The sequence below is a fragment of the Pleurodeles waltl genome, chromosome 4_1, assembly GCF_031143425.1.
Source record: "Pleurodeles waltl isolate 20211129_DDA chromosome 4_1, aPleWal1.hap1.20221129, whole genome shotgun sequence".
NCBI classification, from domain to species: domain Eukaryota; kingdom Metazoa; phylum Chordata; class Amphibia; order Caudata; family Salamandridae; genus Pleurodeles; species Pleurodeles waltl.
In genome coordinates this window covers 271,899,525-271,911,701 of record NC_090442.1, presented here as the reverse complement: position 1 = coordinate 271,911,701, position 12,177 = coordinate 271,899,525, and the positions used below count along the sequence as shown (strand labels likewise).

General features: G+C 44.8%; 1 protein-coding gene across 1 annotated transcript in view; it reads right to left on the bottom strand.

The window, feature by feature from the left end:
- The window catches only part of EFCAB6 (EF-hand calcium binding domain 6), a 469,029-nt gene that overhangs the window by 184,713 nt on the left and 272,139 nt on the right, over nucleotides 1-12,177 (bottom strand). The gene's annotated exons all lie outside the window — the stretch shown is intronic.

Below are 12,177 nucleotides of genomic sequence, written 5' to 3'. Positions count from 1 at the left end.
CTACTCTAAGTATTTGCAATATATATTTGAAAACGTAGGTCTCCAAGGGACCACATAATCTCTTTATATTCAAGACCTAAAAAGGACAACATGCATTCAATTGCATTCAATTCACCATGCATTCCATTTTTATGATCAAATTATGCTGCATAATTGCAGAAACGAAAAGCAAGAAAATGAGCTTTATTTAATGAAACAAACCATCAGCGCTTGAACAAAAAACGGAGTTTCCTTTTGTATGCATAAAGAAGACTTTACAAACCACTTTCTATAACGTGTAATTATCAGCTTATACCAAAATGCATACAGCTATTGTGGTAGTTGAACGGAAGGCCTGATATGTCTGTGCACGAATGTGGTCCTGGTGGATGTGTGTGAATAAATGGAAAATGAAAACTGAGAAACCACTATGGAGGAAACCAAATCAATGAAAACCAGTTTTAAGGAAATACAAAAATAATCTAAAATTACGTTTAAAAAAAAGATAATTTTGGGAAAAATCCAGCATTCCATTAAAGTTGGGTGGAATTTAGGAATACTGTGAGGTTTTTGGTTTCAGGAATTTGTAATGTTAGGTTGATGAGGGGTTTCTAGGAGTCAAGAATAATTGGGGTTCAGGCATAGGTAGGGGTTTTTGGGGTTCAGAAATGACTGGAGTGTGGGGATGGTGAGGATTTTTTAGGGTTCACGGATAAGTGGTCTTTAGATGTGTGAGGTGTTTTTAGGTTTAAAAAATGGGTGGAGTGTAAGAGAATTTAAGGGTTTTAAGGTTCATGGATAGGGGATTTTATGGCTTGTGAGGGTTTTAAAGGTTTAAGTATGGGTAGTGGGTGGGGTGGTGAAGAGTTTTAGGGTTCAGGATGATGAGGAGTTTTAAGTGTATGGGTTGGGTGGGGTTTAGGCATAGAAAGGGGATTTAGGGTTCAGCAATGGGTGGAGTGAGTGATTTTATGTTTTAGGGATGGTGGAATTTTCGGGTCAAAAGGGCTTTTAAGCTTATGATATGAGTGTACCTTAAGTGTGGTGAGGGATATTTGGCAGGAGGGATTGATGGTGTTTTTAATGTTTGTGAGGGGTCAGCGAAGGATGGTGTTTATGGGTAGTGATGAATCAGTGAATTAAAAGCATCAAAGTAATTGTTTGACAGTGTTAAAGATATAAATATGAACTATTGTCCCCTGAAGTAAAGCACTGAAATACATGTCTCAGACAAAACTGTTTCTGAAAGTAAGAATTGCAACCATTGCATTTCCATTTGTAAAATAAGAGTTCAAAAGCCAATTTTGACCAAAAAGTATGTATTGGTTTCTATGAAAATGTAAATGCCATTCATTCTGAAAATCTCTGTTAAACAGTTTAGATAAAACAGTTTCTCTGTAATTGTTTTCCATGAAATCCTTTTCCTATGAAATCACGTACAACTGGTAAACTGATTATCCAGGACTGCATAGTATGTGTTTAATTTAATCCTCTCTGAGGGTCACCCCAAAGTGTTTGCCTTCACGTCTCCTATTTTCTGAACCCATTTTGGTTGGCCTTTAAGACTCAGTGCACTTTACCACTGGTAACCAGTGCTAAAGTGCTTGTACTAACTACCCAAGACATGGCAAAATTGGTTTACACCTGATTGGGATATCTGATTTACTTATAAGTCACTAGTAAAGTGGTATACTATATACCCATGGCCGGTAAATTGAATGCTACGTGCGGGCTTGCAGCACTTATTGTGCCACCCATTTAAGTACCCTTTAAGCCATGTCTTAGGCCTGCCTTTGCAGCCTGTGTGCAGTTTTAAACTGCACTTGTCGAAGTAAACCTTTTGACAAGCCTAAAACTCCCTTTTTAATGGATATGCCAATCCTAGGGCAGGTCCTTAAAATCCCATAAGGCAGAGTGCATTGTATATGTAAAGGTGGACATGAACTTTTAAGTCTAATATGTCCTATTAGTGAAAAACTCACAAATTGTTTTTTAACTACTGTGAGAACCACCCCTCCCTTAGATAACATTGGGTTACCTTGTTACATTCAATAAGTGATACCTTTTCTTTGGGAACAGATAGAAATTTCATATTTGGTGTCTAAAGAACTGTAATTTAAAATCTTTTTTAGAAAGTTGGCATTTTCTTGTCCTAATCATTTGGTGCTTGCAGCCTATATCCTGGGTTACATGACTACGTGAAGTAGGCACTTGGTCTTTATGTACTCCTCCCAGACGGTAACGCAAAGAGGGAAGAAATGTTGGCAGGATAGACCAACCTGACAGGATGGTTGGGCAGAACTGTGCACAGACCCAGTTACATATCAAAGGTGCTACCTCAGCACACACACACATGCAAAAAGGAAGACATACTAGCCTTTTGTCACCCCAGACATCCTGAGACCAGGACAGGGAGGAAGGACATTCCAGAACCATCTGTGAGAGGAAAGCTTCAGAGGTTTCTTATACTTTAAAGCTGGTACCAGGTACGAAAAAGGACCCTTAGACCCACTCTTCAGTACATTTGTGGACCTGTAGATAATACATAAAAAGGACAGCCCTCTTGCCAGAGGACTGCCCTGAAGCTTGAGGTCTGCCCTGCCCTCTGAGAAGGAAGACTGGACCTGCTCCCTTCATCCTAGGCACAGTGACTTCAAGGGTCAGCTGGTTGATCTCCTCTTCTGACCTACAGCTACAGGGACACATCAAGCTCCAAAAGCCTACCTACAACTGCCTGTCTGACTTGCTGCAACTGGACCAGACTGAGCCATGCTGGCCTCTGCTAGAGTGAGTCCCTGATTCTCAAGAGGTACCTCTCTGGGTCTTGGTCCATTACAGTGCACTCACCTGAAGAAAAAGGAAGAAATCCTGAAGTTGTGGACCCTTCCCAACCATAGGGTGTAGAGTGGAATAGCGCACAGTACAGTGACATTGAGTGGTGTGCTGTAGAGCGGATTGTGGTAGAGTGTGGTGGTGTACAGTTGAATAGTGTATAGTGGAGTGGGGTAGAATGGAGTTGCGTAGTGTGGAATAGCATAGAGTGTAGTGTCATAGAGTACTGTTGAATAAAACGGACTAGCATATAAAGGAGGGTCTTAGCCTGGAGTGGAATTCAGTGGAGTGACATAGAGTGGAGTGGCATAGAGTGAATAGTCGTACAGTGGAAAAGTGTAGACTGCAGTAGTGTACAGTGGAGTGGCGTTCATTGGAATGACAGAGTTGAGTGGTGTAGAGTAGAGTGGTGTAGACTGTAATACCTGGAGTGTCATGTCAGAGAGTGGAGTGGTATATTAAAACAGAAAACAGTGGAGTGGCATACAGAGGAATAGCATTCAATGCAGTGGTGTACAGTGGGTGGCATAGACTGGAAAAACACAAAGTGTGGTGTTGTAGAGTGGAGTAGCGTACAGTGGAATAGCATAGAATCGAAAAGCATACAGTATAGTGCTGTACACTGCATAGTTGTAGAATGGAGTAGCGTAGAGTGTAATAGTGTGCAGTGGAGTGGTTTAGAGTATAGTGGCATAGAGTGGAATGTGGTAGGATGGAGTAGTACAGTGGATTAGCGTAGAGTGCAGTGGCATATAGTCTAGTGATGTAGAGTGAAGTGACAGAGTGTAATAGCGTACAGTGGAGGGTGTAATATATAGTGTCATTGAGTGGAGTGGCATACAGTGGAGTGTGGTACTTGAAACAGATGTAGTGTGAAAGTGGCTGAATGGATGTAGATCTAATCTGCCAAAAATATATGGATTATTTGGTGTAAATGCTATTTAGTATTTGCAAACAGTGTAGGTAGTGTTAAAGCTATGTGTTAAAATACTTAGGGCCTGATTCAGAGTTTGGTGGATGGGGTTACTCCATCAAAACATGATGAATATCCCGTCTGCCGTATTATGATCCCATTATATCCTATGGGAATCGAAATGTGGTGAACGGGATATCCTTCAGGTTTGTGATGGAGTAACCTGTCTGCCAAAACCTTAATCAGGCCCCTTTGTAATATATTGTGCCATGGTATAAAGCGGTAACTTCACGGTACACTCTGGTACATGCTGATAAGAAGGCAGTATCCGATTGGTTAATGGCTGTCTTTACAAAATGTAAGAGGCAGTAATGTAGTTTTCAGCACACTTTTGTTGTTCTGGGTTAGGGCCTTTTATATAGTATTAGGTTTTATATTTGTTCCCCACCTATTACCACTTCATCAAAGTGACACTAGTTACAGAAATGTACTTATCATTTTCTATTCATTTTTTAAACAGTTTTGGGAGAACTGAGCTTTTTAAAAATGTTACACTCTAGTACACTATGGGGGTCATTACGACCTCGGCGGTCTTTTCAAAAGACCGCCGAGGCCGCGGGAGACAGAATACCGCCATTGCCGGCGGTATTTCTGTCTCCCTATTATGACATTTCCGCTGGGCCAGCGGACGGTAACAGTGTTACCGTCCGCTGGCCCAGAGGAAATGTCACATCAACATTGCTGCCGGCTCGTAATAGAGCCGGCGGAAATGCTGATGTGCAGCGGGTGCAGTTGCACCCGTCGCGCATTTCACTGCCCGAAATTCGGGCAGTGAAATGCGCGACGGGGCTATGCCTGGGGGCCCCTGCACTGCCCATGCCAAGTGCATGGGCAGTGCAGGGGCCCCCAGGGGCACCCCAAGTCCCCTTACCGCCAGCCTTTCCATGGGGCTGTGTACCGCCATGGACAGGCCAGCGGTCGGGGACTCATAATCCCCAGGGTAGCGGTGTTTGCACCGCTGCCCTGGGGATTATGACCGCCAGACGGAATCCTGGCGGGAAAGGGGAGGGGCCGGCGGTATGGCCGTGGCAATTCCGCCACGGTCATAATTGCTGGCGGAACACCGCCAGCCTGTTGGCGGTAACACCGCCAACATACCGCCGGCCGCCAGGGTCGTAATGACCCCCTATATTTGTAAAATATAGCGTAGCTGTGTATTTCTAATCTTTTTAATATATTTCATGTTTAAAAATTTTAAGTACCTCAGTACTCCAAAGGCAGTTCCGCGATACTCCATACATCTTCCTTTAAATATATAGAAACATAAATATTTTTCCCTACCTATTACCACTCTAATAAAAGGGTAATAGGAAGGGCAAAAATATCAAACCTAATATTTACCTATACCTAAGGGCGGAACAAAGAACACACACACATGAAAAAAACAAAGGTTAAAGTAACATTATAGTCAATATATATGTTAATTTTAATATTATATTAATAGTAATTCACCAGTAAAGCAGTGCATTGTGGGGGTGCATGTTACACTTAGCTCTGCTAACTATAACTGGTACATTTCTGTGTTTTTTTAGCTCAAAACGTTAATGCTGACATGTTCACCTAACTATAACATTACTTTAACCTTTGTTCTTTTCAGTGAATTTCTAAGCATTTTTTTAATACAAAACTGATTTTTTTTATTACACTTAACTATAACATCACTTTAACCATTGTTGTTCACTGAACTTTTGGGGTTTTTAACATAAAGCAATATTTTATTACCATATGTATCCCCTACCACTGCCACGCATGGCCAGGGTTTGTCTGTGCCCTATGGCCGGGCCCTGCAGCACACCTACTACAGGCAGCAAAACCTCAGCCTGCAGCCAGACCCTGTGCTGAACCCAATGGAAGACATACAACCCACCTCACAGACAGCCAACCACAAGTTGGACAGGGCCTTAAGTCACTCGCAGTGTGGGGTTGGCCGCATGGCTTGCAGCCAGGCCCTGTGTCCAGCTTCCTGCAGGCAGCCTCCTGGAGCCAGCAAAAAACCCACGCAGCGCACAGCCTTTGCTTGTGTGTGGAGTGAAGTTAGCTGCAGGGCCTGTTTTGTAGCCAGACTGTAGGGAGCTGGGTTCCAGTTACAGTGCCCCCCTACTTTTTGCCAGGTTTTTAGATGCAAGTTTTACTGAAGTGCACTGGGTTCCTACTAACCATTTGCACAGTGCCAGTGTTCCTTCCCTAAAACAAGACACCTGGTCACTTGATCCCCAAGTGACCAGGTCCTTCAGCCCCCTGTAAGTCCCTAGTAAATGGTATCCTTGGCACCTAGGGAATGGGTACTGAAGACGGCCCCTCAGAGCTGCAGCACAGCTTGTGCCATTCTGAGGGACCCAGCACCAACCTTATGCAAACTGTCCTCGCATTTTGCGTGACAAGGTGCTCTCAAAATTGAAAACACAACATGGCACACATTTGTGTGCTATGTCCCCTAAAACACTGCTTGTCATATCTGTAAGTCACCCCTACAGCAGGACGTCAGCCCTAAGGAAGCGTGCATTATATTACAAGTGAGGGCATGTATGCACGAGCAAATATGCCCCTATCATGTCTTTGTCGATTCTTAGACATATTAAGTGTAAAGGGAAGTAATTTTAAATACATGTGCTGGACACTGGTCACTATGCGTTCCCCAGATACATAAGGGCTTTTCTGAACCTAAGGATGTTTGGTATAAAACATCTTGTATTAATAAACCATCACTAATTCCATGCACCTTGGAGGTGCTCCCTGAAAAATCTACCAACTGCTGGTGAGCTCACTGACCGGTTCTGGCCAGCCTGCAACCAACAGATGAGAATATGACCACCCAGGGGAGAGCCTCTGCTTTCGAGAGGTCAGAAACAAAAGCCTGTCAGGGCTGGGGTGTTACCCATCCCTCCCCACAGGATGACCTGCATTCCAAGGCAGGACCTTCAAAGAAGCTCACTGCCTTTAGTATGCAGATCTGGCCTTCCTCAGAGGAAGATGCCAACCCCCTGCCCCAGGGCCCATCTGGCACCCGGACAGGTGGGAAAATTAGCTATGCAGGAGGTGCGTCACACTTGCAGACTATTAACACCCGTAATGTGGATAGCCTGGAGTGGACATAACTTAGGTAATTCTGCCATCTTGCATGTGGTGGAATTCAGGGACTCTGGACACAGTGACGCCCACAGGAAGTGGTCATCTAGGGAGTGTAGTGACCCCAAAGGTAAGTAGCCCATTGGCTACTGCACTTCATCCCCTTAACACTCCAAAAAGTAAGTATTTAGGGGACTCCCCAAATCCAGACCCTCAGATCTTCCCTGGACACAAAAGGAGAAGTGGACAAGATGTCTGCTGAACCTGAGAACCGAGGTGCACGACTGACTTGGCACAAACCCTGCCAGCCTGCCTGCTGCATCTGACCCTCGAGGAGGAACTAACCTGTCCTGCCTCTGCAGCCTCCAAGCTGCCAGTGCCCTGCAAGTCACCACAAAGAACTCCCTTGGAGAGGAGGAACTGCTCCCATGCACCCTCAGGCACCCAAGAAAGAACTGAGAGGAGTGGGGCTGCCAGAAACCTGATACCAGACACCACCACTGCACCATAGAGGCCTAGCCCATGTGGAAGTGGGTCAACAGTGGCAGTGTGGTCCCCAGGCCATCCAGAAGAGAGGCCTACCCTGTGCACTCCCGCTATGGACTTCACAATGGCGTCTGCAGACTGTTTCTGCAGACCCCCCTGCAACTGCGAGTGACCAGGAGGCAAAACCCGACATCCTAGGACACCGCTACACCTTCCCGCCCCAGACCCAGAAGAGGAGAACCTACTTTTGAGCATACCTTTAAGAACTATAAAAACTCATAACTCGTAAAATACTCTCATGAGTCTGATGATCTTGGTATTTAAATGTATACAAAGGTATGTGTTATTGTTATAAATTGGTGTCAGATTTCTTCAGTGAGTCTGTGTCTCCCTTACTGCATGAGTGTGTGTTTTACATGCTTAGCAGTACCCTCTGATATGCCTTACTGCTAAACCACACTACCCAAAAAGGGAGCATTTGGGATGTCATTTGTGCCTCTGTGATTCCTCTGGGAATTGCTTGGACTCTGATACCACTGGGGATTGTTTGGACTCTTTGTACAGTGTACCTCATTTTGGTCTACCATATAAAGAGCCAGTTTCCTACACAGCCCCTGCTTCCAACACCCCAAAGGCAGCCAACCCTGCTGCGCCCAGACTTTGGCCCGGTGTAGCGGGGGATTGGTCAGAGGGCTTGGTCTGCCTCTAGGCCCTGTGCCAAAACACCCCAGCAAGCTGCCAACCACACACAGTGCACATCCTTTGGCGTGCACAATGTAGGGTTGGTCTTTAGGCCCAGGGGACCTCTTCCCTGGGGCCAAATGCAATTAAACGGGGGGCATGCAGCCCACTCCCGGAGCCTTATTAGACCTCAGGGACCCCATCCCCTAAGGCCGTCTGTTTTTTTTAAAAAGGAAAGGGGCAGCATGGCCCCCTCCCTAAGCCCTGGTGACCCCATCCCCCAAGACCATATTTTGTTTGAATGGAAGGGGGGCCTCCATGAGCTTATTATGGCCCTGGGGACCATAATCCTAGGGCCTTGATCTTAAAAAGGTAGGTGCCCATGCACAAGTTGGGGGAGCCTTAGGGCCCCGGTGGCCCCAGCAGGCTCACAACATGCTCTGGGAGCTGGCATTGCTCCCACCCAGAGGGCGGGAGCAATATGTTGTTCTGTTTTCTGCCCGGGGACCCCATTCTTCCAGGGCCTAATACAATTACACAGGGGAGGAGGATGTGCAGTCCCCCCCTGGCCTCGGGGGATGGGGACCCTGGGGTTGAAAATGGCTCGAGTAGGGGAGCTGTGCACCCACTTCCTAAAATAAGTGAATGGCTCAGGATGGGGGCTACGTGCCCTCTCCCCTTAATTGAAAAATGTGGGCCCAGGCCACCATTTTTTATTTACAATGCCTCAGGAGTCCTGCAGGATTGCTGAAAAGATTGCCATTTTTTTTCAAGTTTTGCGCCAGGTGAGGGGGGTGGGGGAAGGAGGTCCCTCTGAGTACCCTCATAGGGCCTAGGGGGGCATGGTATCCCTATCCTGCCCCCTTATATCACTTTTGTTTTTTGCAGCTTCAGAACAGGGGGCTAAGTCCCCGAGTTCTGTTATTAGCAGCCAATCAGAGTGCTTGCTCCTATGGGAATCTGACTCTCATGTGAGCGAGATGGCTCAAGGGGAAAAAAACACTCCCTGGGACAATCAGAACAATCTATTTTTAAACTGTTGCTCTCGCAAGACTCTTACGAGCCTCTCGCTGACCCAACCATCTAGCTATACAAATATTTTTTTCCTTTCTCAAAATTTACACAACAGATTTACACCAAATCACAAAAAGCACAATCTGCAGAACAAGATCTAGCATCCTGTCAAATTTGGTGTAGTTCCGATAAGCAGTTTTTATGGTAGTGCTTCTCAAAGAAGTGCATGGAAAATGCATGGGGATTTTGCGTTTTGGGACCACTTTTAAAAATAAAAAAATAAAAATATATATATCTGTATTATACCTAGTGGCAGCTGCCACTAGGTAGTTATAGTTAGGACCATTGTTACCATAGACAGAGTGTTTTTGTTTTGCAAGTAACTTTGTTACTGTTTAATGAATCTTCAAAAAAAAATCAAAACTTATACTTTGGTCAGTTCAGCTGGTTTCTAGAAAGTTTCGGGGTGATCTGTCAAGCAGGGGCTGAGAAAAGGAGGGGGACAAAAACGCTTTTTTCCCATTCTATGTCAAAGGGATTTAAAAAAAAATTGAAAACAACTACAGCTCCAACCGCTGAACAGAATTACACCGAGTTTGGCAGAAAGCAAGACCTTGGTACCGCAAGCACGCTTTTTTGTGATTTGGTGTAAATCTGTTGGTTAGTTTTTGAGTTCTTTAAGGTTAAAAAATATAGATATCTAGGGATGCAGATCCTCCGCGGATACATGAGCCAGAGGGAGCTTCTGTTTGGCTGGCCGTCACCTGACAGGGAAGTTGCGGCCACCATTTCGTTATATCGGGGAGCGGTCACCGGGGCTAAAGTAATAAGTAATTGGAAAAAAAGACGTAAAAAGTATTTTTTTTACGTTTTCCGAGATCCACAGATCCTCCAATGGATTCACACGTGGGCCGCGTTGAGCCCTGCGGATGGATCCGTGTATCTCGGAAAACATTGAAAAAAAAACTTTTACACTTTTTACACTTTTTTTTTTTCAAATTATTCATTCCTCAGGCACATTTACATGATCCCTCTGGGGTCAAGGAAACTCTACCCTGACCATATTACATTCATTGCAACTTCCCTCAATTTTAGATTCATGGAGTGGTGCACCTGCCATTTTGTTTAATTGAGAATGGTCCTTGGGGCTGAAATGTGGGCTGCAATTCATATGAAGGGGTAAGAGTAGGAGTCACTCTCACATCTAGACACACACACTCTCACACCCACGGTCACACCAACAGAGACACTCTCACATCCACCGTCACAGGAGGACATACCCTCACTCATCCACTATCACACACAGACACTCTCACACCAAAACAGACACACTCACTGTCACATCCAGATAGACACTCTCGTACCCAATTTGCACATCAACAGAGATACTCTTACACCTACTCTCACACTCAGAGAGATACTCTCATACCCACTTTCACACCAATACAGACACTCTCACTCCCAGTCTCACATCCAGGCACACAATCTCACACTCACTCTCATACAAAGAGACACCCCCTCACACCCATACACTCTTACACTCACTTTCACACTCAGAGACACTCTCACACACACTGTCACATCCACTCTCACACCCTGACAAACACTCACACCCATTCTCACAAGCCAGGCAGACACCCTTACACCCACTCTCATACCCAGAGACACTCTCACACACACTTTCACACCCAAACACACACTCCGACACCCACTCGCACACCCAGGCAGACACTCTCATACCCACTCTCACACCCAGACAGACACTCTCACACCAACTCTCACACTTAGAGCAACATTCTTACACTCACTCACACACCCAGACAAAAACTCTTACAGCCACTCTCATATCCAGTCACACACTCTCATACACACTCTAACACTCACTCAGATACTCATACAATCTTGGGTGGCTGCGACCACAGAGGCAGAGTTGTGACTGTCATTTTGTTCTAACGAGAAAGGGTCCCGGGGGCAAAAACGTGGGTAGTAACACATTTGAAGGGGTCAGGGTAGGAGTTCTCTGACCAGAGAGGTTCAGATAAATGTGGCACATTAGGAATTACTGGGAAGAGAATGCAATTCATTTTTTTAGATCCGCGGATGGATCCACAGATCCAAATGAGATTTACAAGAAAAAAATAAGTACTTAAACATACATTAATATGTGCATGCTAAAAGTATTGGCTCGGAAAACAGCCTCTGTGTTTATAATGTGTAGGTGATCACTAAACATGAAACAGGATGAAGTCGCTGAAGTTCTCTAGGACCACCCTGTTGCCTTTCTCTGACGGGTGAACGCCATCCATAAACCATCCATATCAAACTGTAAATTATTGTAGTATATAGAGCCCATGTTATGGTCTCTGAGGAATGCAGAAACAGTTTTATTAACGTGTTTCCTGAATTTGTCTATTTGTGGACAGAATTAATTTGATCACTTACACTTCTGCCTTTGGCAAATGTTAGAAAACAGCAAGGCAGTGTGTGGGAAAACTGCCACAATTTTCCAAAGGTATCCTTCATTATGATTTCCAATCCGACCCTTTTAACTGTGCCTAGGTCGCTGCAATCACAGTGCACAATCATAAGGTCTGGATTTGGCAATCATTAATGCTTTCAAACAAAGGGAGCAATTGATGTCACTTTAACCCTATGGCCAATCCAAGTAATGTCCACATTAGATATACCCAGGTCTCTGTCAATGTCACTCCTTCCTGCACTCTCTCTAGCCCAAAACACATTGCTGTGTCCCACAATCCACACTCTGAGCATTTTGGAGGGAAGATGGAGTAGCACTCAGGACATGGCTGTAGCTGAATGAAGCACTGTTGAGATGAAATGCAGTTGAAAATGTAGGGTACTAGTTATAACATCAAACAAGTTTTTATTGGTTGCTCTAAATATGTTGTTCCATAAAGGTAGGTAGTGATATTGTGAGAAAAAAATAGATGTGGGATTGGCTTTTGAGAAAGCATAAAAAGTGTTGCTGTTTGTGACGCGTATTATTTGAAAAAGTCATCCACACCTGCTATTTTTAATTTAAAAGTAAGCATAGGGCTTGCAGAAACTGTTATGAACTTGTGACCTACTGCTGCAAGAGAATGTTACAAACTACGTTACTATGGTAGCACAGATAGAGGAGCATG